The sequence below is a fragment of the Hemicordylus capensis genome, chromosome 1 (genome assembly GCF_027244095.1).
Source record: "Hemicordylus capensis ecotype Gifberg chromosome 1, rHemCap1.1.pri, whole genome shotgun sequence".
Lineage (NCBI taxonomy): Eukaryota > Metazoa > Chordata > Lepidosauria > Squamata > Cordylidae > Hemicordylus > Hemicordylus capensis.
In genome coordinates, this window is record NC_069657.1 from 190,436,857 (window position 1) to 190,460,021 (window position 23,165).

The following is a 23,165-nucleotide window of genomic DNA, read 5'->3' on the forward strand; positions in this document are numbered from 1 at the left end:
TACTTAACTTGTGATTGTTTCTTATTTCTTTGCTGTTTGTAATTTTTTGTTTTAATTATGAAAAATATATATTAGTTTTAAAATAATTATTTTTGTTTGTAATTACAAAAAGAAAAAGAAAAGTATAGATGCCATGCTGGTAGCCTGCACCAGCCGACAGTCTGTTCTGTTGTCCACTTTCAGAGCCCTCTGCACAGGCATCGAAGGGCTGCATCTCTAAACTCATAGACTAGGGGTTAGCTTCTGATATCCTTTATTCATATTGCTCCCCACCACCAAAGCATAGGCATTATATAGCTGTACCACTGCCCCACAGACTAGACATGCCTCGTGTGTCCTACACCCTCACTGTCCAAATGCTTTATTCATTTATTTATACAAATGCTTTATTCATACATTATCAGGTTATGTTCAACACACATACAACCTGTCTAATGCCAAGCCAGAGGTTGCTGGTTCGAATCCCTGCTGGTATGTTTCCCAGACTATGGGAAACATCTATATTGGGCAGCAGCAATATAGGAAGATGCTGAAAGGCATCATCTCATACTGCGCGGGAGATGGCAATGGTAAACCTCTCCTGTATTCTACCAAAGACAACCAGAGGGTTCTGTGGTCGCCAGGAGTCGACACCGACTCGACGGCACACTTTGCCTTTACAGTTTATGCATGCAAAAAATACAGGACTGGTAGAAACGATAACAGCAGCAGTACATGTGAAGGAGGGAGCATGCGTTTGGCATGCCCCCTTCCTCTTCACATGCACTGTGGTCACAGTTTGAACCAGCCCATAGTTATTCAGATATTATGTTCAATGTATATGCAGTAGTACACTTTCTACCCTGGTACACTTTTTAAATGAACACATATACATTCATGCAAAAATATGTATGTGTACAGACATCTGTACACATGTATAACTTAATAGCTAAAGAGGGCAAATGAGGTCATGAACTGTGACTATAGGAGGTCATGGATTGTGGAGATCTTTGACTGGACTGATTTCTTGGCTAGCTGATCAAACCATTTCTCCCCTTCCCTGGGGGTGGGGTTTCATACAATATCTTCGTCCTCATTAAACATCCTCCTGAATGGTTCAAGTTTGGGTTTCTTCTCAGTCTCCTCTTGGTTTCTGGTTCAGGGCCCAAACTGTGATATCTCAGCCACTGAGCCTGTTTTTCCTCTGATGCTGTAAAGGTAGAAAAGGAGCACTGTTTAACTGGATACAGATTAATTGTTGATTTTTTGCACACATATTATGAAAAGGAAGAAAAGGAAACCTAATCTGAAAACATGAGAAAAGCTTTGATAACTGCTGTTTGATAACAGCTCCATCTTACAAGGAAACTAGAATATCTGTTTATGCTTCTCTCCATTATCACCCTCCATTAAGGAGAGAATGATGATCGAACATTCCGAAGACTAAGATAATATACTGGTAGCAAGATGTCTCATTTAGCCGATTCAAATTGTCTGCATCGGGATACAGAGTCCTCTGTGGCTCTGTAAGCTTCACAGGCAAGTGTTTTATTGTCATTTATCAATTGGAATAAGTCTATACATGTAATATTACAGACAAAATATCTGAAACAACCAGGTCTCCCACAGTATAAATTCTTCCCCTCCCCAACAATGTATTGACTTTTCTTAGGTAAAGATAATACAATAATTTATAGAATAATAATTATGGCACATTCATTAGAGCCCCTGGTGGTGCAGTGGTAAAAAACTGCCGCCCTGTAATCAGAAGGTTACAAGTTCGATCCTGACCAGGGGCTCAAGGTTGACTCTGCCTTCCATCCTTCCGAGGTCGGTAAAATGAGTACCCAGAATGTTGGGGGGCAATATGCTAAATCATTGTAAACCGCTTAGAGAGCTCCGGCTATAGAGCGGTATATAAATGTAAGTGCTAAGTGCTATTAAAATGCAGATTATAACTTTCTCACATCATTTCCCCCTATAAGTTGCAAAGAAGCATTCTTAACTGATTGAGCCTGTTATAGTAAAATCACACACAAGGCAAGAAAGATATACAAGTGAAAGCAAAAGATCCAAGGGCAAAAGATCTAAAGAATTATTTTTTAAAAAAATCAAAAGCAAGAAGTTGGAGGCAATTTTTTAAAAGCTCTTTATTTAATATTTGGACAAATGTAATAAGAAATAAGGTTGTTTGTTTATGGGACCCTAAGGATTGTATCCAACATATAATTCATACACACACACACACACACACACACACACACACACACACAGAGTTCTGATAGCCACCAATCAATTTTTTGTGAAATAATAATTAAAGAGTTTAAAAACATACAAATATTCCATTATAATCTATATATCCTGTTTTATTATGTTTCTTAACTTAAATAGATTGATATTGCTTTTGATATGGATATTTAATATTTGTGTTATTTTAATTATTTAATATATTTGTCCTGTTTTAAATATATTGTAAAGTGCCTTGAGATTATTTCAATGAAAGATGGTTTACAAATTTGACAATAAATCAATAAATATAAAGCCAACAATGCCAATTGTTCTATTCATGCAATGCCAATTTTTACTTTCCCTCTAATGTGGCATCAGTACAGAAATGCATCAATATCTGTATCAGGTAACCTTCTGCATAGAGGGAACTACCACCAAATGCTAATTCATCTCCTACTAAAAAGCAATATTGTTGACACGAAAACCAGACTGACTATGATAATAATTGGGGTTATTCAGGCTGACTTCTACACAGGAGTACATTGCCTATTTTTTTCCTCTACAAGAAAGATAATATTCAGTATAGTCATGTGGAAATATGACTACACTTGGCTCTGCTCTCTAGATAAGCAGCAATCAGTCATCCTCTCAAAGATGGAAAGAACTATGGGAAAAGGAGTGCACACTCTCCTCTGTAATGTTCATATGAACAGAAGTAAACGTATTCCCTGTTTTTGTTGTTACTGAAAGTTTTTATTAGCCTTTTAAATTTTCTTTCCAACATACATCAGTGATTGTGGAGGGATGCCTATACAGATAATATAGGTGTCTCTCCCACCCACAAACCAACCCCACCTTCACCATTCTCTCCCCCTGCCCTCGCCACCCTTTTCCACTTCCACTTCCTCATTGGTCCGGCGGTCCGGCACCGAGGGGGGGTCTGCCTTTAAGGGCGGGGGGGGGGTAGAACTTAACCCTCCCGCCGCTCTTCCCCCTCCGGCACTGTAGTTTAAAGCGAAGTTTTTGGGGCGGCAGCGGTCCTCGCTGCCGCCCCTGCCCCCGTTGTCGCTTGTTAGTCTCCGTAATAGCAGCACGCATGCGCGAGTGGCGGCGCACGCACGCCTGTTGCTGCCGTGCGCGCGCTGCCTACGTCACACGTCACACGCACGCACATGCGTGCTGCTATTACAGTTTGGAGGCCTCCAACATGGCCTCCGGACCGGTTTGTGCACACCCCTACCTTACACTCTCATGAGAGAGTGGTCCTTGGGAGAAGGGGCATCATCACACATTATTAACGATACTGCCTGAGCCCTGCAAGCCCCAGGATGGGTGTTCTTATGTGTAGTGCATCGGTCTCTCCATGGCCTTTCACTCTAATGAGAAAGTGGTCTGCTCTATAGTAGCAGCAGCATCACTCATGAAGAATCTCTCCATTAACTGGAGGCAATGTTGCTCCTACTGGACAGTTCTTCTAATGAGTAATACCAGAGACTACATGCTTTTACCCAAGGGGAAGGGGCTGGGCCCCCCTTCCCCAATTTTATTGTACAGAGCAGAGACATTCAAGAATTCCTGGCATGTAGCTGCCTTTTAAACACAACCCCTGGTATTGCTGCCCTGCCATATGTTATCTTTGCAGTGATCTAATTGGGTTGACTGGTTTATGGAGCTACCATGACTGCCTGTGCTTGTAAAGACTTATTTATCAATTCATTTTCAGAGCACAAAACACATAGTGCCCATCTTGCCATCCCGTTCCCTTTCTCTTCTGATTGCCAGAATGGGACACAGGGGTAAACAGGCACCCTCCATGTGACTTTTCCATTTGACAGGCTAAGAAGACACTGAACGTTTCACAATTCCCTCCTCTGTAGCCACTGCAGGGCTGTTTGAATGACTGTGATAAAGACAGTCGCTTGTTAGTCTCCGTAATAGCAGCACGCATGCGCGAGGGGCGGTGCAGGCGCGCCTGTTGCTGCCGTGCGCGCGCGCTGCCTACATCACACGCACGCTGCATGTGACGTGGGCGGCGCGCATGCGCACGGCAGCAACAGGCGCGCCTGCACCGCCCCTCGCGCATGCGTGCTGCTATTACGGAGACTAACAAGCGACGACGGGGGCAGGGGCGGCAGCGAGGAACGCTGCCGCCCCCAAAACTTCACTTTAAACTACAGCGCCGGAGGGGGAAGAGCGGCAGGAGGGGTAAGTTCTACCCCCCCACACCCTTAAAGGTAGACCCCCCTCGGTGCCGGTCCGGACCGGTCCGGACCGTGCACATCCCTAGTGTAAGGTGATGGAGACATGCACACAGGCCAGATGGCAGATGCTGTCCAACCTGATTACTCCACACAAGCAAGCCATGGGCAGTCCAGCCACTCTTTGGAACACATCCATCTTTAATTTTGCCCAGAACGGAGACCCTACTCTCCTGGGATCACTGATAATCAAGGCACCTGTCTCCCATGATTCCCTGCATCGGCTGATCTGCATATGTCGCAATGCGGGTCCAATCCCGGGAAATTTCAAAGAGAGTGAAGATCTATCCCTGGTCCCAGTGTTTCCCTAGTCTGCCCACCCAATACTGCCTGGATACATGGAGCGGCAAATTCTCCTTTGGGTGCAAGAAAGGGTTGCGGGAGAGGAGGGGATCACTGCATAAAAGTTTGATTATTAACCAGAAATAATTATTTGGATGGCCTCTCTCATGAGAGCATAGTCTGATGGTGGACCAAAGGTCTTGGAGCCTCTGGTTCTCCCCAGTGGACTGGCGCTCTCATGAGAGGGCTAAATCCTGGCCGGCAAGCTGACATGGGGGCAGGCGTGTGGTCTGCCGACCCTGGACTGCTTAGCCAGTGTTGGCCATCGCAAGAGCATCCTTGGTCACAGTGGACCAGACCCCTGGACCCTTTGCCTTACCTCATATACATATCCCCTTCCTGGAAGTCATCACAATCACTTCCTGGAGTAACCAAAAAACAGTACTCCTTGGCATCCCCTCATTGCCAGCACCTGTGATTCTCTGAGACTGTTTTGGTGGGCGGCTCTTACGAGAACAGCAGTGTAATTGGAATTGGAATAAGGGTTTAAATGCCATTCAAAAGTATTTAAATACACTTTCCCTGCCAAAGGTGGGCCGTCCATTCATTCCGAAAAGGCACAATCACACTCGGTACACCCCCTTTAAGATCATGGCCAATGGGTGCAGCCCTGCAGACATTCTGATGCCTTGCCCACAGTATGGCGACACTAGCACTATGGAGCTTGCTGGGATGCAGCCTCAGAAGACAAGGAAGACAGAGTGGCTCCCCTACAATGAAACTGAGGTCACCAGGCTGTGGTTGGACGAACATCTGTGATGTGATTCACAGTTACAAAAATTAACTGCTGGTTTGGCAAACTCTGGTTTCACGTTTCATGCAAATGCAGCCTATAGATCGGACTGTAAATCCTGGTTAGTGCAAACCATGATATGGTGCAATGACTGCATTGACCCTATGCATTTGTGATTTGCCCATGGCCACCCATGAGTTCTTCCGACAGTCAGCCAGACCCATGGGTTCTTATCTAAGCTAGTCTTTCTTCTTCCTAGCTTAGTCAGAGGAAAGCCCAGTGTTCCAGCTGCTGGTTTATATTGCTTCTCCATGATAACAACAGTAACAACTGATTGATTCAACACAAAATACCTTTGGGCTATTGTGGAACGAACATGTGGCAAGCAGAAGGCAATATAATTAGAAACTATGATTACACCATGTTAAGCTGTGATAAAATGTAATTTACTGGTGTTTAACTATTCTTATTAAAAGATGGTTACACAGTGCAGGCAATATTTTAGTGGGTTGTTTTTTTTAAAAAGCAGACAGGTAGAGAACATCCTACTCTGAAGACTTCGCACAGCATAAAAATGCATAATTAGCTAATTAATTAATTGTTTTGGAAAAAACCAACTGCAATAACAAACATTGATGTATTCCTTCTTTTTAGCTGAAGACAGATTGCTCTGGGAGCAACTTGTGTGCAATCAGATGAACCATCAGTAAACATACAGTCATGGCCACCCACAAGTTTATCGATTCAAGGACCATTGGATGACTCTGCACTACTACAGTTTGGGACTGGTTTTGTAGTTTGTGAAAATATTACTTGTCTTCCTTCAAGCCTGTTTATCCCATAGTGCCCTCAAACCATGATTCCGGGAGTGAGCCTCAACCACCTTCTGGATCCTTTATTCCTCCCACAGAAAGAGGTGAGCTCCTGAGCCAGAGTATCCTGCAATTTACTTGCTACACTGACTGTAGAAATGGCATATGGTCAAAATTCCCTTTCTATGCAACTTGAAAACTCTAAACATGTTTTAAAGTTGCACAGAAGCTCTCTCAAAACCTGGATCTGGCAACCCTAGTTACACATATTCAACACCTAGAAAGAGCAATGGGATCTATCAATTTATGCCAAAAAAAATTGAAAGTATGTGAGCATATGAAGCTGCTTTATACTGAGACAGACCATCTAGCTGACTGTCCGTGCTGACTGGAAGCAGCTTTCAAGGATTTCAGACTGAAATCTCACCCAGACCTACATGGAAATGCCAGGGATTGTTGAACGTAGGCCCTTCTGCATGCAAAGCAGGTGATCTGCCACTGGGATACAGCTCCTCTCCTTAAAATATTTTGCCAAGCGCTTGAGAAGCCAATGCTAGAAAAATGTCCTTCTTCTTATGTGCAAGTATTTAAGATTCCAAGCCTACTGAGGCTGAAGAATCTAAGCAATATTATAGGAAACAATTCAGCACTAAATGTTCATTAATGGCACACACCACCACATCACCACCACCACCACCAATCATTCCTTCATGAACAACTTGCCAGCAAGGTCCTTTCACAGTAAATGCATTTTTTAAATACATCGCTGTTTATGCACATTTCACCAAGAAAAAGAATGGATAAATCTATCTGCCTTAAACAGCATCTCCCGTATTTACAACAGGCTTCTCAAGGAAGGTCATCTGTCCAGCTCTGCAAAAAGAAAGCAGTTCTCTAAGAAGGCTGTTATGAATGATTCTGATGGAGAGCCCCACAGGACACTTGTACAGCACCCCTGGAGAAAGTGGCAGCTTCCCCAAGTACATGTGCTTGCACTGAGGGCACACAGGAAGGTTTCCAGGCAGGTGTAGGGAAGCTCAAAGGCTTTTGTCCATTCAAAGTGAAAACTACATCGTACTTGACAATAAACCTGCCATTTTAAACATCAGGGGTTTAATCTTATAAATAATAGAGGTCAGAAAAAGGGAAAGGGTGAGATTTTATCGGTGGGGGAGGGGGGCAGTCTGCACAGCTCTGTCCAGGATCCAGATTTCTGGAAGGCACTCAGTGGAATGATGTATAGGAATTCATACTGGCATCACTGCATTGGAGGGGATACTGCACAAAAATATGCAACAGAGCTCTAATATTTTTCTCTATTTTGTTACCTTTTCCCATCGCTGCAAGAACATCCATCATTCAATGGCACCCCAGAGCTAGTCAGTCCACTGAATGCATTCATGCCCTGTAATATAACTTTCTCCTTTGGAATCGGTTAACAAAGCAAAAGCTCTGCACACAAAGTTCACATTACACGGCCACTAAAATTAGCTATGTAACATAAGTATATAAACTAAAAACCTGATCATGCTCGTGAGACACCATTTATGTTTTTTCCCCCTAAGAAGAATGTTTTTATGCTTTTATTGATAAAATTATTATTATTTTTTATGTTAAAAATTTACTATGTAAAAAAAATTAAGGGGAGATCTTTGACATCTTAAGGTCTGTTCTCGTGATCTGCAGTTGTTTTTAATGAGCTGAAAAGACAACCTGATATCAGAATTCAAATTAAGAAAACGTGAATACATTTACCAGAAACTCAACTCCGTAGTTGAAATAGTACAAACCATGCCACTTGCCAGAGCACAGATTGGGAAGTAACCTGCCAAAGCAAAGACTAGCTGGAATGCCCAGAGTAGCAGCAGCCACTGCCACCAAGGTCTGGGAAGGGGAACCAGACTTACTTATCCCAAGTCCTCGGGAAGGAACTGTCATCTAGGTCAGGGGTTCCCAACTTTGGGTCCCCAGATATTATTGGGCTACAATTCCCATTATCCCCAACTACAGTGACCGAAGTTCTAGTCCAACAACATCTGGGAACCCCTGGTTCTAGGGGGTCAATGCAACGTCCTTTTGGAACAGACCATGAGGCAACTGAAAGCCTCCTTAAGAATTCATTTCTCTTTCAATTTCCCCTTGGCGTCTCTCAGTTCAGCTGTCATTTATTTCTATTTCTGTAAACTTTCCATCAATAGTAAAGGAAGGACAAGAACTAGGCCCTTTTCCAATGTGGTAAAATTAAGCCCTCCAATAGATGCCTGGAAATCTAAACACAAACCCCACAAGATGCCCTGGAAAATCATTCTTCTCTGTTGCCAGCACACCTACACTGGATATAAAACATTCAACCTGACTGGGAACATCAAGGGGGATAAGCTTCCCACATACAGTTTAAGTGATAACCATCACACTTGATGTGATAGTCAACATGGTAGGAGGTTTCTCGCCTCCCAGCTTGGCTCTCTCAGATGATACTAGACAAAGTTCCAAGATGACTGATCGCTGGGATAACAGATGATAGCACCTTGACACATTCAAGATGCCAAGTGATAACTGAAGTTATTACATGAATAATATGTGAACTCACTCAAGGAAGCAGGGGGGAAGTGATCAAAGAAAGCAAAAACAATCACACACTACTAAGCCAAATCCAGTTGTGCAGAGCCACCATGCTCATCACAGTTCATTCAAGGCCCATAATAATTTTATCATCTATCTATCTATCTATTCATTTAATTTATATACTGCCTGATTCCAAAGGCCCTAGGTGGTTCACATAAATAAATACAATATAAACAAAGCAAAACAGCCATTAAAACAACAATTTAAAACAATGCAACAATTTGAGCAACAATTTAAAACAGTTTAAAACATTCAACCCTTACTAAAAGCCAGGCTTAAAAAAATGTGTCTTAAGGGCTCTTTTAAAGGCTGGTAAACATGTTAAACTATTAATGTCTATAGGGAGCGCATTCCACAGCCCAAGAGCAATGACAGAGAAGGCCCGCTCCCTAGCCGCCGCCAGACGAGCTGGAGGCATCCAGAGATGGACCTGTCTCAATGAGCTTAGTGTGCAGTGGGAATCATCCAGAAGAAGGTGCTTTCCCAGGTAATTCGGCCCTAAGCCATTTAGGGCTTTAAAGGTAATTATCAGCACTTTGTATTTTGCCTGGAAAATTATTGACAACCAATGCAGTTATTTTAAGACAGGCATAATATGGTCTCTCTGATGAACCCAAGACACCAGTCTAGCTACCACATTTTCCCAACTGAAGTTTCCAAACTACATACAATGGCAGCCCCACATAGAGCACATTGCAGTTTTCAAGCCTAGAGGTTACCAGAGAGTGCACCACAGTTCTCAGATCATTGTCTTCAAGGAACGGATGCTGCTGTTGAATCAACCAAAGTTGATGGAAAGTGTTCCTGGCCATAGCCTGGTTCCAGAAGCACTCCCAAGCTACGTACCTGTTCCTTTGTGGAGAATGAAACCCCATCCAGAAAAGGAAGACCTATCACGTCCCTTGAAGCATGAACCCCTTCTATGAGTACCTCTATCTTGTTCGGATTCAGTTTCAATTTATTATTCCTCATCCAATCCATTACTGCCTGTAGGCAGGCAGTGGGGGTGGGAGGCTATGCCATTTCCTGATGATGATGTCATGGAGAAAAAGATTTGGGTGTCATTAGCATATTGATAACACCCTGCTCCAAATCTCCTGATGATCTCACCCAGCAGTTTCATGTAGATGTTAAAAAGCATTGGAGATAGGATGGAGCCTTGAGGTACCCCATACAATAGCTCTCGTTTCAGAGTGCAACTATCTCCTAGCGACCCCATCTGGAATCTACCAGAGAGATAAGAATGGAACCTCTGCAAAGCAGTATCACCTATTCCCAAATCCCTTAAATGATGCAGAAGGATACCATGGCCAATAGTATTGAAAACCAGAGAGGTCCAATAGAACCAACAGAGTCACACTCCTTCTGTCCATTCCTTGGTAGAGATCATCTATCAGGCCAACCAAGGCTGTCTCCACTCCATAGCCCGCTCTAAACCAGTTTGAAATTGATCTAGATAATCAGTATCTTCCAAAACTGCCTGGAGCTAGTCAGCCACCACTCAATTACCTTGCCCACCAAAGGGAGGTGGGAGACTGGCCTATAATTATCCATCACCAGGCCTTCAGGGCAGGTTTCTTAAGTAGAGGTCTCACAATTGCCTCCTTCAAACATGGAGGCATCCTGCCATCCCTCAGTGAGGCATTTAGCTAGGCTATCTCTAAGAGCCTCTATGCTAGATGTTATAAGCCATGTTGGGCTTGGATCCATAGGACAAGTGGTAGGCCGAACAGCTCCAAGGAGCCCGTCCACATCCTCAGGCATCACAAATTGAAACTGATCCATTCTAATTGAACCAGAGGAGTCACTGGACACCTCTACAATTGACCCCACCATAACCACGGAGTCCAAGCCAGCTCAAATGTGAGAGATTCTATCTGCATTGTTCTGTTTTGGTTTTTGTGCAGGAGTTAAAATCAGGGGTAAGGTTCTATGTCATAATTTCTCAGAAAAATATGTTGTAGTATTGGCTAAAGAACTGAGCTTCCCCAGAACCTCAGCTTTCTTATCCTTAAGCAACTTTCTAAATCTCATGGTTGCAGTCACACTCCAGGATCCTTTCTTCTCTCAATTTTTCTAGCTGTTTCCTCTCACTGAAACTGGGATCCTATGTTGCCATAATTGTTGCCCTCTCTTTTAGAGGTCTCCTCTCCCACAAATATCTCCCTGAAGAATGCCGGGGTGCGATCAGCCTATTTTCCAAATGCTGCCTATGCCAACCAATGGCCCTCCCCTAACCCCATCATGTCTTCTTCCTAAGTTTATTCTGTATGACTCCAATCCCCTCAGCTTCTCCAAGTTGCTGCCTGTCTTACCTCCTGGCTCCTCCCCTATTCAATATCCCCATTTGTGCTCTTGTACAGCAGAATGCCTCTGGAGTTGGCTGAGTTTGCCCTTTCAAAATGTTTCTTCTGCAGTACTACCACACCACCACTACTGGTCTACCTTCATAAACAATTGCTTCCCCCCTCTCCATTAGGGCTACATTTCTGCAATGTTGTACAGGGAGAGATGACTGGATTTGGTGATGGACTGAGTACAGGAAGCAAAGGAAAGGGAGATCAGAATCAACAATAAAGCCAAGGCTTTCCACCTGGTTAACAGCACTGCAGCCTCTTCAGCAAAAACTCGACTTCACAATCTGGTCATCTTTTGCTTTGACTATTGAAAATAGTCACTCTGGCCTTCCATATCACACCTCAAGCCTCTCATCTCCATCCTGATGTCTGCTGCCAAACTAATTCATCTTTTTCACATTCAGTGATAACTACTATCAGACCATGTGATGTCCCTCCTTAAATCCCTGCCCTGGCTTCTCACCTGAGCCAGATCCAGCATAAATTCCTTACATTCAAAGTGCTCAATGAACCTATGAGCTACTGAACACAGCTCCTGCCATTGCCTTCAACTCCCAGTTATCTGGCTTGATGTGATGATGGCTAAGCAGCAATAGTAGCACAAGTGGGGGGTGGGGCACTAAGGGGCTTGGAATTTTAGTATGCCTGGGATGTTGCTGCTGCTGCTCAATAATTAAATAATTAGACTATTTATATACCACTTCATCCACAAAGATCTTCAAAGAAGTTTACAAAGCAAAAGGAATGAGAAGATGGTTCCCTGTCCCAAAAAGGGCCTCAAGGGTTGAGAGAAAGAAAGAAAGAAAGAAAGAAAGAAAGAAAGAAAGAAAGAAAGAAAGAAAGAAAGAAAGAAAGAAAGAAAGAAAGAAAGAAATGCAAGGGATACACCAGCTTCTGATGGCATCAACTCTTAGCACCAGCATCCCTATTGACCACTAGGGGCAGTAGGGATAGAGACAGCCAGTAAGGGCATTCCCTCTCTGACCACGCTTTCTCTACTCTGATGATTCCCCTTTGTTAGACTGATAGTCTCAGGTTTCACCTGGAGAGAGAGACTTCCTTCTTCTCCCTTCCCTCTTCCTGTATGTAGCTAGCAGTAAGCCTTATCTATCTCCCTGATGGATTTCCTAAATATACTACTTCATTTGGAACTTTAACTCCATGTCTCCAGACAATATTAATTAGCAGGGCTCTCCTTACCTGTCCATTTCCACTGCAGCTGAAGTAGATAAAGAAATCCCCCCTCCAAGCTCACTAACAGATGTCCTGAAGCGTATCTTGTAAATTCCTTCGTGGTGCTTCACGGAAGTGGCTCTAACCATATCTGTTTCTCTCTCTCTCTCTCTCTCTTTTCTAAATAAAAGAGGCTGTTCACTCAGTCAAAAACAGAGTAGGAAAAGTGTGCACACTCCCAATTTTTGATTGTGTGGGAGCAAAGTAGGGAGGAGGAGGAGGAGGAGGATGAGGAGGATATTCAAGTCATTCTGACAACCTCATGCCATCACTGGGGAAGTTTGAGGAGAAGGGAGGAGCTAGCCTGCCTTCCTTGGCAGACAAGTGGCGGCGTCTTTGCCTTTGCCGCACCGTGGGCCCACATGTCCAGTGATGAGATGAAGGCAAGAGCTGGGAGTGGGAAGACTTCTCCCTCCTGCATCCCAGAGTACACCACATTCAGCACGGCCCCGCTTTCTCCCAACTCACTGCTGGAAATGGTGACGGGCCGGGTGGAAGCCTTTTTACCCGGGGGTGATCATTCACATGGCCGCCTACTGAGGTGAAATGAACCACAGGTTCATTTCACTTCAGTAACATGCTGGGTGAAAAAGTCAAGCTACCCTCTTCTGTAGCAGCCAGGAGCCCTCAGCACCCAGCACTCCAGACAACACGAGCTGCCTGGGGTAACTTAGGGATGGCGCTATTCTCTCTAGCTCTTCTCTCCCTCACAGTCACTTATCCCTTCTTCTGTCTAGTTGTTTGCTCACACTCAACCAAAAATTGGGAGTACACACACCTCCCAAACCTGTGTCCTACCTGCGTACACTCCCTGAGTCCTACCCAGTCTTTGGTTGTGTGAACAACCTCAAAGTCTGGGATTCTAAACATTTCAGATTAGATGCCCTATTGCAAAAGTTCAATTTACACTCACAAGCTCTGGGCTTATTTCACACTATTGTAAATTGTAATAATTTTGGATGGCTGGGAGATGCAAAACAGACTCATTCTCTAGGAATGTGCCTCTTCTAGGGCTATCTCAGCCAGTTGCCATCACTACATGTTGTGATATCGAGTTCCAAAAATTCATTATTTATTGTGTTCCTCATAAGAATGGAAGAATTAAAACAACAACCCAAAAACACCAAGCCATCAGAGTCAGGTAAGGCTCAATATTCATAGCAAACAAACAATGCCTGGCATTCAGAATAACCCTCTGTCAATACACTAGGGTTTTCCTTGAGTGGGGAGGGTTGTTGCTATCTCCTCTTCTGTTAGTAGTTGTCTATGCCTCCCCTGAGGGTTTCCGGAGGCACAGCCAGCTGCACAAGGATGAAGAGGTTGACAAAAATAAGCCCTCCCGCCTCAGTCAGCGAAAAGCCCTATGTCAGCTGAAGTTTATTCCAGATATCAGCCATTAATCTCTGAGTACACAGCTAGGAGATGGCAAAATGTAACACCACCTGATGACAGAAGTTAGTACCAGCTGAGTTTCCAAAAGAGGTTTTAACCCAAAACACAATTGAGTTGGTGCTCCCTGGCAATGCACTTCCTGGAGAAGGACTGTTTCCCTGTCCTCAAGGACAGAAGCACTGGCAAGAACATCAGGGAGCTGAGAAAAGGCTTCTGCCATTTGCTGCCATGCCACCGAAAGGTAAAGTTAATACTTTGGACTGAACTGCTGGAAGACATTTTTTTTTGCGGGGGGGGGGGTAGGGGGCACTTGGATAAAAACACAAGATAGAAATCTTTTTTAAAAATAAATAAATAAATAAATAAACCATTTCCTACTACCTGGCCTGGTCTTCAATTCTGTTGATTTGGAATAGCAACTCTGATTCAACAACCCAGAAGCTCTGCACAACCAATAAAGTATTTTTACTCATCTGGTACTGCTATAAGAAGAATGCCCACACAGTACTTTCTTACCCCATTAGCATCCAAATGTCACTCTACTGAACAGCTTTCCTTTTGGAAGGAGGACTATTGACCATAAACCCTCTATCCACCCTCCTGTGGAAGAACATCACTAAAGGGTCATGTGGCCAGATTCTCTTAAGTACAGGAATGACAAAAATTAAGTAAGACCCTAAAATAATCTCAGGGACGCTAATTTCCTCCCACATTAACAGTGCAGGCAGTCTATGCAGACAGCATCAGTGACTCCAGTTCTGAGTTTGATTAATGTGAAACATTGGAAGTGCTTAAGAAAGGGCAGCTTGGTGGCCCCAATGCATCAGAAAGGCGGATGGCCACAGCAGAGAGATTCATTAGGATGAAGTTGAAACTTCTTTTTGGCTTTTTGCAGAAATGCACATAGAGACAGGACAGAGAAGCCGAAGCTTACATTGTTAGTCTTCAACAAGTGTTTGTTACAGAAAAAATCTCTTTTTAGAAAATGTTCACATCTAAAGACGACTGTGCATAACTCCATTCTATGATCACATGCAGAAACTGAGCACAGAAAATGGCACAGAACCCAACGTTCTGAGAATCCCAGTGTTGTGAAGTGGTTTCCATTACTCTTAAGGCATGTGCAGGGTTCCATACACTCAGTGTTATGTTTGAACCAGGACACCAGTGCCTATCAGGGAACTGTATCAGTAACATTGTTAATTCAGTTCCAGTTCAGGCTCATCAGTACTTTTTGCCTACTTTCCAGTAGGCTTATGAGATCACGTGGCATTCTGTGTGTCCTTATGTGTGTGCCACCCCTACCAACTTTACAATAACTAGACCAATATGAGCCAAACTGGGTATAGTTGTAGGCACACACAGGGACACCTCAATGGCATAGTTTGTGATGATGTCATCCACCCCTATTCAAGATGGCAGATACATAAACATTTGAGGCACTAGTGGGCTAATTTGTGGATGACACCCAGATCCAAGATGGTGGATGCGTAAACTTTTGAGGTGCAAGTGTGCTAACTTGTGAACTGCCTAACCAATTTGAACCAAATTTAGGCCAGTTCTAGAGACAGTGAAAGGAAATAAAGCTTAGCTTTAAAAGCTTGAAAAAGCGGATCTAATTTGGCTCAGAATGTCTGAAAATCAGTTCAGAAACTTTGGGCCAAATTGAATTAGTTTAGATATGTTTCATCCAAGAATGCCAATAGGACTGGGGGGGGGGAATAAAAAATATGTGGATTGGGCTCCCACCCACAATATATTGGCAACTATGTAGTAGGCTATGTTACCAAAACTGCCCTGGAACAATCGGCTAGGGTACTCTAGCTATACTTTTGCTGAAGTCAGGAAATTAGTTTGGGTTGGGGATCAGTTCAGTTCCATGTCAATTTAGCAGTTCTGCTGTATTTGAAAAGGATGAGGAGACATGGGTACAGTTTAAAAGCTTTATTAAGGGTAAAAATGGAGGTTACAGAAGGCAAAAAGAGAGTTTAAGCCAGGAAAGTTAATAATTTAGCTAAGGTCCTAAGTGAGAGTCTTGGTCAGAGGCTTGCAATAATTTGGCTAGAGTCCTGAATAGGAGCCTACTTAGGAGGTTTGCATTTAAAAGTCCCTGGAGAGTGGGGAAGGAAGGAGCGAAGAGGTGCAAGAAAGCTTAGGAAGAAGCAAGGAGTTAGTATTACTGGTCCGTCCTATGTGCGTCAGTTGCATGATGGCTGGGTAAATGTGCCTCCTCGTGAGTAAGCATAGGGTAGAAGTGGAGATAAAGAGTGAGGGGGAAACAGCCACAGCTCGCTTGTGAGAATCTGTAGAGTCCAAGTTGAATCCAGACAGAATCAGAGGCCATGGTGGCCTAGCTGGGGTATTTATATCTGAAAACATGCCCTGAGGAAACTACTTACTTAATCAGGTGGCTCCTCTGCAGGGAGAGGAGTTTTGTGCAAGACAACAGAGTTTATTACAAGATGGTCACTTCTAAGTGTGTTCGCCTGGACAAAAGGCAAGTGCAAGTGATGCAAATGTATTTTGTGGAGAGGGAGCTGACAGTCAGGCTCTGGCCACATTCGCACATCACACATGGCCGTAACCATTTGCACTGTATATTCTGCTTGCTCATTTGACTGAAGATATCTTGGATTAGAATGAGTCAATTTGATGTTCCCCCAGGAATCTACAAAATGCTCGATGGACTGGCTAGGAAAAGGGACATGTCTGCTGATAAACTCACCCGGTATGCCATGGCAAGCAAATAGAGACTTTAGTTTTGCCACAACAGTGGCTGTTGATTCATCCAGAAGGTTAGGAACTTCAGGATTCTTGGAATAATAGTCCAAGGCTATAGATAATTTTTTCATCCAATAAACTGTCAGTCCATGGGAGGAGGGCCTACAGCTGCTGTTACCGTCCAGGCCTGGTTTATATACTAAATATGCTCATTAGCTAGCATATAAAATTAGGCCTGTCTCATAGTGTCACCAAGTGACCAAGTTCTTTTATATAGTGACCATGTAGGATCTGGGCGCAAGGAGGAAAGGAGATCAAACCAATCCTAAAAGGGTTCAATGGGCTTTATTGAGTATAAAAGAGTAACACATCAATCTAGCTGAGCAGAGAAGCAAAACACTCTATCAATATTACCAACAGTATTTAAACAGAACATCCTAGCCAGTACCAATATTCAACCAGGTGTTCCTAACTACCATATGTGTGTGTATTAAATCTTCCTAGAGCCTAGTACAATTCAGATACAGATGGAAAAGTGGGGGGAGGAAGGCTGAGGGCTGGCATGGTTCAGGAATTAGTAGAGGAGTAGGGGAGGAGAAGGAGGGGAAAAGATGGATGGACCCAATGCTTGTAAGGAGCAGCATATTACCAGGACCAGAGACTTGAGAGCAGTGGATCTCTTCAGCTGAAGGAGTGAGGCTCTTTGGCTGGAGACAGGAGCTATTGCAGTTTGCTCAGATCACGGCTGAGAGTCAGAGCACCATGGCTGGGGAAGTCTTGACTTCTCACTGCGCAGTAGAAGTCACAGACAGCTCCTGTCCATGGACAGAGTTCCTGCTTGTTGCCCCGCGGCTTAGCAGCAAACTCTGGGATCAATTGTGAGCAGGTCTTGCATGTAGGCATAAGGTTGCCCGAAGGCACAAGACTGCGCCTCTGCCATGTCCAGAAACTCCTTCTTATAGTGGTTCCATCCTTTGATGTCCATTTGTGTCTTCTGGATCACAAAAGGCGTCTATTCCTGCTATCCTCTGAATATTGTCTTTTAATTACCAAAATTAGCTCAGGATATTTGGTCTGTCCAGAGAGATCTTAATCTCATCTTCTGTAAACTGTGTGCTTAGGAAGGGAGGGGGGAACATTGCCCAAAGCAAATCTGCATCTCTGAGCTACAAATGGCATCTTCCCCGATTTGCCAAGTCTGACCCCAAAAGGTGTTAAAAGTCAGGAGTTAGTGAGAGAATTAGTTCTATTTGTGTGAGACAGCAATTACATTATTTACCTCTATCTAGTGTGTAATTATAACAAGAGAATATTTAAAGTAACATAAAAAGGGGTACATGTGTGAGACAAGTTAATCAATACATTTGGCTAGGGCAGAAGCATACTGTCTAGGGGTGTGCAATTCGGGATTTCGGGTGATTCGGCTCGGACCCGAACCGAATCACCCCTGTTCTGTTTTGTGCCCGAATCTGGGTCACCCGAATCACCCTTGATTCGGTTCGGATTCGGATTTAATCCGAATCCGAATCTGAATCAATTCGGGGGGGGTAAAAAGGGGCCCAGGGGCAAAATTTTGGGGTGGGGTGGTAGTGCCCAATGGGTAGAGTCTACCACCCCAATTTCGGGGGGATTGGGCAAAATCCTGATTTTTGGTGAATTTTTAAAGTTTTAGTGACTTTGGGGCAGTTTGGGGGCATAGCATGGGATCTGGGCAAAAGGAGTGGGGTGGGGTGGTAGTACCTAATGGGTGCAGGCTACCACCCCAATTTCAGGGGGATTGGGCAAAGGGCTGATTTTTGGTAAATTTCTGAAAATTTCATGTCTTTGGGGCATATTGGGGCATATTGGGGCAGAAAGTGGGGCCTGGGGCAGAATAGTGGGGTGGGGTGGTAGTGCCTAATGGGTGGAGGCTACCACCCCAATTGCAGGGGGTTTGGACAAAGGGCTGATTTTTTGAGAATTTTTGAAGTTTTAGTGACTTTGGGGCAGTTTGGGGGCAGAAAGTGGATCTGCCCCAAAATAGTGGGGGTGGGGTGGTAGTGCCTAATGGGTGGAGGCTACCACCCCCATTTCAGGGGGATTGGGCAGAGGGCTGATTTTTTGAGAATTTTTGAAGTTTGGGTGTCTTTGGGGCAGATTGGGGGCAGAAAGTGGATCTGCCCCAAAGGAGTGGGGTGGGCTGGTAGATAGTGCCTAATGGGTGGAGGCTACCACCCATCCCCAATTTAAGAGTGATTGGGCAGAGGGGTGAATTATGGTGAATTTATTTGTATGAGGTTTGTCTTCATAAGGTGAAGTGTGCTAAATTGATTACTTCCTCATATTATTCATAGTAAAGGAAAGTGTGAAAAAGTGAAAGTGGGGTCATGAGAGTTGTTTAATTGAAAAATATCTCATTTGCTATGATAGAATGAGAATTCATACCTCAGAAAAAACTTCTGAGGTGTGAATTCTCATTCTATCATAGCAAATGAGATATTTTTCAATTAAACAACTCTCATGACCCCACTTTCACTTTTTCACACTTACTATGAATATGAGGAAGTAATCAATTTAGCACACTTCACCTTATGAAGACAAACCTCATACAAATAAATTCACCATAATTCACCCCTCTGCCCAATCACTCTTAAATTGGGGATGGGTGGTAGCCTCCACCCATTAGGCACTATCTACCAGCCCACCCCACTCCTTTGGGGCAGATCCACTTTCTGCCCCCAATCTGCCCCAAAGACACCCAAACTTCAAAAATTCTCAAAAAATCAGCCCTCTGCCCAATCCCCCTGAAATGGGGGTGGTAGCCTCCACCCATTAGGCACTACCACCCCACCCCACTATTTTGGGGCAGATCCACTTTCTGCCCCCAAACTGCCCCAAAGTCACTAAAACTTCAAAAATTCTCAAAAAATCAGCCCTTTGTCCAAACCCCCTGCAATTGGGGTGGTAGCCTCCACCCATTAGGCACTACCACCCCACCCCAATATTCTGCCCCAGGCCCCACTTTCTGCCCCAATATGCCCCAATCTGCCCCAAAGACATGAAATTTTCAGAAATTTACCAAAAATCAGCCCTTGGCCCAATCCCCCTGAAATTGGGGTGGTAGCCTGCACCCATTAGGCACTACCACCCCACCCCACTCCTTTTGCCCAGATCCCATGCTATGCCCCCGAACTGCCCCAAAGTCACTAAAACTTTAAAAATTCACCAAAAATCAACCGTGAACCGAATCACCTGAATTTTTCGTGCCCGAAATTCGGGTGATTCGGCTCGTGCCCGAAAAATATCGGGGGACATCGGGGGTGATTCGGTTCGGCCCCGAATCACCCGAAATTGTTCGTTTTGGGCACAGATCGTTCTGTGCCCGAAATTTTTTGCACATCCCTAATACTGTCAGTGAGGTAAGAATTATAGTCTATAGGTGTTTTCTTTGTATGCATCTACCTATGTTGAATCTCTATAGAGAGCAATTGAATTAATCATTGACAAGGATTAACGCTGACTTCTTGCAACAGGAGAGGGGAGATCAGCCTCTGGCCTCTTCCACAGACATTATCTGGTAGTGAGTGACATTTTAGCATTTGGATATAGCATTCAGCATTCAGGCCTGGCTTTTGTACTCCCTTGAGTAGTCATTTCACAATACAATGCTGGATTGCCTCCTCCTTCACAGAGCAGTTGAGATCTAGTATGTCAATTCACCGAGTCCAGGCATTAATTGAACTCTTAAAATAAAATGAAATCAGACACAGGCCTGCATTCCATATACTTCTGGGCTGGTACCTCTGGTTCTGATATGTTGAGGTGGACCGTCCTCAACACTGCCCTTGAAAATGTATCCACCACAAACATCTCTTTACCTTTAGTGTACACATTCCAAGTGCCCGGGGGCGTAGCTAGGGGAGAGGGGGCCTGTGTTCATCCCTCTCTCTGGCGCCCCCCCAGAGTGAGGGAGATATTGAAGAAAATAGGGAGGGGTGGAGCTGGAGGGCCCTCAGGAGCTGGGGGCCCATGTTCTTTGAACCCTTTCGCTCAGTTATAACTACACCCCTGCGTGCCATACTTCTGTAGCTGCAACAGCATCCTTTGCAACTTGGCAGGAGCCTTGCCCAAGGTTTTCTATAGATTACTTCTAGAGGCTAGTGATCTGATTGAACAATTACTGCCTTGCCAAACACATATTGGTGGGACTTGGTAAAGGCAAATACTTTTGCTAATAGTTCCTTTTCAACCTGGGCTTCGTTTTTCTCTACTTCTGTGAGGGCATAAGAAGCATAGGCAAAAGAAACATAGGCAAAAAGCATAGACAAATCTTCCTTGTCTGGAAGAGACAAGGCCCAAGGCCATCTTTAGAAGCATCTGCTTACACATCCAGCTGCACTTTAGGATAGAAATAGTGCAGAACTGGTGCAGTTGTTAAGGCATCTTTGAGCTTGTCAAGAGCTTCTTGTTAGATTGGACCCCACTTCCATGCAGCATCTTTTCTAAGTAAGTTTCCCAAAGGTTCTGTCAAAGCAGACCAATGACCTCCATGATCCTCTGCACACTTTTTAAAAAAAATCTTCTGGGGGTAGCATTGGATAGATGGCTTTAAATTAGGCATCATCCTTAGAAATAATATGGCCCATGTAATGCATATTGTTGACCAAGAACTGCACATTTCCATTATTGAACTTCATACCCTTCTCTCTGGCCTGGTTCAAAACTAGCCTCCACCAACCAGGCCTCAGCCGGCCTGAGCTACTCTGGAGGAGGCTGGTGGGTGTGGTAGGGGAGCTGCACCTGCCCCCAACGCCTCTGCCGATTATTCAGGTAAGTAGCCCTGACTCTCCACCCACACCATCTAGTTCTAGGAATACTTCTGTTTTGGTGGGCACTCTGCTGAGGCAGGGGGAAACAAACATATGGTGCCACTGTTCACAGGTGGGGGGCAATAGCACCGAGAGGCATATCTAGGGAAAATAGCGCCTAGGGCAAGCACTGAAATTGCACCCCCTGTCCAAACATCTGACACCCATCTTTCAGATAACTTTACCATAATATCAGCTGAAAAATACAAGTCAAGCTAGTTAATCTTTAAATATTTCAAAAACTATTTTGAAAAATTTGACTTTTCCCAGATACTCTGAAAATAATTAAAGGATATGCAGAGTAAACTGTGTCAGTGCTCGGAATATATTCTAATATTTCAGAAAGACAGTTAAAATGAGAGAAAGAGAGCAAGAAATTCCCAGTGGGCCTTAATACTACGGATTTCACACTGATTCAAAGACAAACTCATCATTAATAGCCATATGATTAAGACATCACATTTAACTCACTTATCACAAGAAGCAAAGTAAGAGCAAATAAATACAATCCTAGCTCATAAACTTCAGCTCAGTATTCACAAGCCCTAATTCTCTGTACATAGTGCCAATCTGAATATGTGTACAGTGTCTTATGTTAATTCTTTTTTAAAAAAAAAAAAAAATTTTTACCTGTAGCCCCTTCAGGGGGCTTCCTAAAGGCCGTGGGGGGTCTGCAAAGCTTCCCCCTCCCCCCGCTGGCCTCTAGGGCCTCACAGAGGCCATCTGAGCTTGCATGGTGGCCATTTTTTTTGGCAGCCTTTAAAAAAAAAGATAATTTTACAAAATGGCGCCCCCCTTCAAGTGGCTCCTGGGGCACGTGCCCTGCCTGCCCTACCCTAGATATGCCCCTGATAGCACCCTTCCACCCCCCTCTGGATCCACCCCTGGATCCAAGCAAAGACAAAGAGAGCCAACCTTTCTTCTGTGTGATAACAAGGCTATTCACCCACCCAGTTGGAATGGTAACCTTAGAGATGACACCTGGAAATTCCAACTTTGCTAGCGGATCCTTTAATTTGCCAAGGGTTGCAAATGCAATCTTCTAGCATCCATGGACTACAGGGTTACTTAAGGATCCAAGTATAATATGGTGTGTTCTTAGGAAGAATCTTCAGTCTTTCAAACATATCAGGATAGTACGCCTGCCAACTAAGCAAAGAGACATCTTTTAAAAGTGGTGATTCTCTTTATTTAGCAGGGGTAGAGCAACTGACCCTATCCAGCCCCAGCACAGCATCCCTCCAGTGGTTGTTGCTGGTGTCAACCTTATGTTTCTTTTTAGATTTTGAGCTCTTTGGGGACAGGGGACCATCTTATGTGTATCCCCCCCCCCGATGTGGACTACTTTGAGAACTTTGGTTGAAGGGCAGTATATAAATATCTGTAGCAGTAGTAACAGAAGTAGTGGTCGTACCTAATTTTGTGTAATCTGCAGGGGCGTAGCGAGATTCCTGGCAGCTGGGGGACAAACTGTTCTGAGCTCCTCGGAGGAAAAGCAGGATATAACTGTAAAAATAAAATAAATAAATAAATAAAAATAAAAAGTTTCACCAGGGGGCATCCTAGTGCATGCGTGCCCCAGAGCCCCAAGTCACGCCCCCTGCATCTGACATTAGACACAAGGGGGCATGACAACC

The 23,165-nt window shown here is 44.2% G+C and overlaps 1 long non-coding RNA gene across 1 annotated transcript in view; it reads right to left on the bottom strand.

Moving 5' to 3' along the window:
- The window catches only part of LOC128340869 (uncharacterized), a 24,424-nt gene extending 1,266 nt beyond the window's left edge, over positions 1–23,158 (bottom strand). The window contains exons 1-3 of the long non-coding RNA XR_008314044.1: positions 22,943–23,158; positions 22,479–22,677; positions 1–1,189 (exon numbers count right to left, since the gene is read on the bottom strand). The exon at positions 1–1,189 is cut by the window's left edge and continues 1,266 nt beyond it. This is a non-coding gene — a long non-coding RNA (uncharacterized LOC128340869). The remainder of the gene's footprint in view (positions 1,190–22,478; positions 22,678–22,942) is intronic.
- Between the last annotated feature and the right edge of the window lie 7 nt (positions 23,159–23,165).